Here is a 5,088-nt window from a genome sequence, read left to right as displayed (position 1 = left end):
TGTAAAAAACTCAAAAGGCCAGTTAGGAAAGGACTAGCTATGCTTGCATAGGGATGTGGGCCCTATGGGGGTGGTATTAGAGATCGTGTTGAAGAATTGTGGAGACTGTAAAAGATCTCAGGTGCATGTGCAAAGGGCACCAAAAAATTGAACAAGGAGCAAAAAAAAAGGCTTGTAGCTGAGATTGGACCATATTAGGCAATGATGAACCAAAATTGCTAGCACAAATTTTGTACCTTGACATCTTGTGTAGTGTCCCAAAAAAAAATCTACGACAAAATGTCTACGAAATTAGCGCTAACCAAGGACTACAAGCAAGGGCCAGAAAAATAAATGGGCCACTAACTTCAATTCTTTAGCCCCAAAATGGGTGTGGATTTCCAAAATGTAACCAACCCGTATACAAGTCAAATGATGCTCTGCAGTGGCCAATGTTTCTTGAAATTTAAAAAAGGCTAATATGATATTCAAAGCTAGGTGCTGGGGCCAAGGGCCAATGGTTCTTGTAGGCATAGAGTATGAGCCTGGCTATACATAGCCCACATACTCTAAAATGGGTCATCCAAAAAGAGTTATTCTTGTTTAATTATTTTTGAAAAAAAAATTCCTTACAAAATTTCATGTCCATGCACCTTTTTGTAAGAGGGTGTGAACTGCGATAATTTGTTTTTTGAAAATAAATAAATAAATCACTGTCTCAATTTCTGAACCAATGAACACCTACATACAAAATCTTGTCACAAGACAAGAATTTAGATTAGAAAAATTGCTATGAAAGAGTAAAATGCATTAAGAAAAAATGAATAGATTTACAATTACCATCCTTATAAAGGGAGAAAGGTAAAACCTAAAAAGGTAGAAACCCTAAAGGGAAAATATTCTAGGTTGCATGATAATAAATAATAAAAGAATTAATTATTATATGGCTAAATGTAACTTAAGAAAACTAGAGTTAATAAGGAAATATCATATTACTCTAACAAGAATAATTGCCTTCATACTTCTTAGAATGAGGATGATCCTTCAACTAAAGCTTCTTTTAGAAATTTGGGGATGATTGGTAAGAAATTGGAAGATATTCAAAAATTTGAGCCAAGATCACTTGGGTTGGGGGGGTGGGGGGTAATCTCATCCATTGAAAGAATAAGGAGGTTGATTCAAAATGAAGAACATGGTGCAGATATTCTATGCATGATATTGCACAAATAGTGGATGTAAACATTATGAAATTGGCTAGTTATAGTGAGGTCCTTGGACATTTTGTACCTTGAAATTGAGTTGAGATTTCAATTCTCTACCTAATATTCCTACATACACATCTTACATCATGGATACCACTACACACAATGATACAACTACACATATTAGTGGTCAAGGGTTCTCCCCTTAATACCACAAATACACAACAAAAACAAAGAAATTGTTAATCTCATATTGGTTTTGACAAAGCAATGGCAAAACACTTAGTAATTATCTAGAAAGAGAAGAGAGCATGCCAAGCATAATTGGTTAGATAGTACATTCTAAGTAATATGATAGTTAGTGCTGAGCACTAGTAGGTGCTGAGTAGTTAGTGCGTGTTGAGTCATTTAGGTGCCGAGCCAATAGAGGAAGCCAAGTAAATAGTATGTGCTAAGTGACTCAAGTGCCAAGAAAATAATGTGCACTGAGCTATTCAAAAGCTAAGTTACAACATTAAGATAATAGTAAAGGCTGAGCATCAGAGCCTTTGGATGCCGAGTGAATAGTTTATAACATAGATGCTTGTAATGGCACAAACTTCTATGTAAACCATTTTTGGGCCAACATAATCATATTTTTCGATTATGAAAGATAAGTATGAAGTCATATTATGGATCCCTATGTATTACATGCAACCAATCAAATTGAGGGAAGCATTAGGCGGCAATAAGGATCAACCAAAATGGTTATTCTTACCTAATCTATCACCACCAATGTTTATAAAAGAAGGCTAAACCCTAATGAGTTTAGTGTGTGTATGTGAGGAGATGAATGCTAAGAGTTTAGAGGGAATTCATGGTGGTTGAGATGGCTATGATAGATCTATGTATTGCAGAATCAATTTGAGAAGAACATAGTAAAGAAGTGAAGGGATAGAGGAGATATTTGATAAGAAGGATCAAGGTTTAAACAGTAAAGACAAGATTTGACATCAAGTAGAAAGGTGCTAACCAAAGGATCACAATGTTGAATCATTCTAACAGGTGATATACAGATTTTTTTTTAACCAAGTGTTCCTAATAGGCTGTTGTAAATCTCTAACTAAGTGATTGATTTATTATAAGTTTAAATCCTCTAACAAGGTGAGACCTAATAGTCTTTGTAAGCCTTTAAAAGGGAAAAAATTTCACAAGGTAGATCGCAGATTATGATAAAATACATTGTAGCCATAATAGGCCACACTTTATAACTATAGTAGTGAAGATTTATGAGTGTCATCCCTACCCCAATTTTAACTTCTCAGTGGAGGGTTTTTGGGTAACCAAATTTATTGTGTTAGGTGTTATTTACTTTATGATATGGATGTGATGCATGTTAAGTTATTTTAGTTTACATGTTAAGTTATGAGATGGATGTTGGTGATATGTTTTAAGTGGAAAAAGTTTTAAGTACTGATTCCCCCTCTCTAAACTTACTTTCTCATTGTAATTTCCAATAATTGGTATTAGAGCTTTTTTCTCTAGAAAGGAAAGTTTTATAGGTTTGGAGGTAAGATCTTGAAGATGGAAGTCTACAAGTTGGGAAAGACTATTGAGAGCCAGAAGATTGCAATACAAATTGCCCAACATCAACTCAAGGAGGCAAGAGATGAATTGCAAGATTCATTGAAGAGAATAAAGGAACTGGCTATTTAGAAAAATGACACTCAATATCAAGAAGAAGACACTACTTGATTGTTTGAGGATGGAAACTCAAATGAATTTGATGCAGCAGTTGCAAATTTGATGGAAAAGAATAATGCCCTAACTAAAGAGGTCATAAATCTTAAAAGAGAATAAGAAATAAAATAAGTATTGCTATGTGAGGTAACTGAAAAGAAAAAGAAAGCCGAGGAAGACAAAGTCATGATTGAAGAAGAAAAAAGAATACTAACTAACAAACTTGAAGAGAAGACATTGGATGTGCAAAAGCTCGCTAACATGCAATTGGATACAATGAATCAATTAATGCTTGCAAACCATGAATTGAATGGAAAGGACATTGAGATCACAACCCTAAAATCACAGAATGATCTACTGCAAAATGAATTAAGAGCATAGAAGGAATTCATTGAAAGATTCAACAAACCAAGTCAAGCCATAAAACACTTTGAGAAATTGATGGAATCACCAAGACCTAATAATGATATTGGTAAATTGGGATACACTAATACTCAAGAAGAAGAATCATCTAAAAGTGGTAAGCAAAGGAATAAAAAAGGTAAGAAATACAAAACCACTTGTCATAATTGTGGAAAATTGGGTCATACAACAAATGTTTGTAGAAGCAAAACTATTAATTAGAACCCCAAGCATAAATATAGAGGATATTGCTACAACTACAAAAAACAATGACATTAGGCAAATGAATGTAGGACCAAGACCATGAGAACTCAAAGATTTGAAGGATATTGTTATAATTGTCAAAATTATGGACATAAATCATATGAATGCAAATCTAAGACCAAGTTGACATTAAACAAATAGACAAAGGTACGCCAAAATCGGAACTCCTATGATTGGGATTACAACACAAGGTACAATTGTCACTATTGTCAAGAATATGGACATGTTCCTAAAAATTGCATAAGGACCATTTTAGAGGAAACTAAAATAGATGGTTGAGTGAGATTACATGCTTTAGTTGTCTCAAGACTAGTCATGTCAGCAGAAACTATCCAACTAGGTCACCAACACCAAGCAATGAATCTAGTAAAGAAAAAAAAGGTCAATGTTGAGAAATTGAAGGTGAAAATGAATAAGACATGTAGAAAGAGAGAAGATTTTAGTACATAAAGTTTAGATGAGGTCACTTCATCCAATGGATCAAGTGATCACATCACCCCCAACTAGGCAATAAAAGGTATATGTGGAATTGACATTTGAAAAGTTATATTTTATATCAATTCCAAATATCTAAGATCTAAAAAGAATAAATATGCATGAATCAAGATGTAATGAAGAATTTAAGAGTATACGTTATTCTATAGATATATCATTTTCAATGTTGTTGTTGAGCATATAAGAAATTGTTGTTATTGCCAAGTGATGGAGTCAAGGCTAGTATGAGCCGAGCTCTCTATATTTGCTGAGTATATTGGGAATTCAATGTTAACTAAGTGTGTTGAAAATCCTATATTACCCAAGCTTATAAATTTATAAGAATTGAGCATTTATTGCCAAATTTGAAGGGTTATATAGTTGATTTTTTACTTCATTTGCACTTACCATAGTTTGAAAAGCATGAAGAGAAAAAAGGTGAATTATGAAAGGAGTTTCTAGTATTTTCTGGCCAAATCAAACTGCTACTCGATACCATTCTACAAATTCAAGAGGTATATAGCTTGTGCCAAGTTACACTAATTTATTTATCATAAAACCTAGTAAATTAAAATGGAAGCTAGTTCTTTGTCAAATGTTAGGAAAGAAGGGAAAGAGGTTTTCAATGTTTAGTTGATAAGAAATGATCTTAGGCAACCCCCATTTTGAGAAATTCTTGATATTGCATACAAGGGAGATCTGTCTGGTGTGCTATCTATGATACCACCAAAGGTTCTCATGATCTAGGACGTAAGATGTTTTTATACTAGAAATATTGGAGAGGTAGGAGATATGGAGATTAGAGACACATATAGCAAACTATGTGATGATGGAGTTTTGAGGGAAGAAAATAAGATTGTTGAGAAAAAATGGTTAATGCATGCCCTATATTTTCCTCAAATATTTAAAATATAGTGGATTTGGATTGTTCTAATCCATATACATGAAAACCATATGTGTTTAGAGGGTGGACCAATCAAGATTTTGAATCAGATTGTACATAGCGTATCAAGGTATCCTACCCTTGACCGACCTAAGAGCATGTACA

This window comes from Cupressus sempervirens, chromosome 7 (assembly GCF_028749045.1).
Source record: "Cupressus sempervirens isolate cs-2001-9-10 chromosome 7, ASM2874904v1, whole genome shotgun sequence".
In the NCBI taxonomy this organism is placed as follows: domain Eukaryota; kingdom Viridiplantae; phylum Streptophyta; class Pinopsida; order Cupressales; family Cupressaceae; genus Cupressus; species Cupressus sempervirens.
This window is presented reverse-complemented; position numbering follows the sequence as displayed.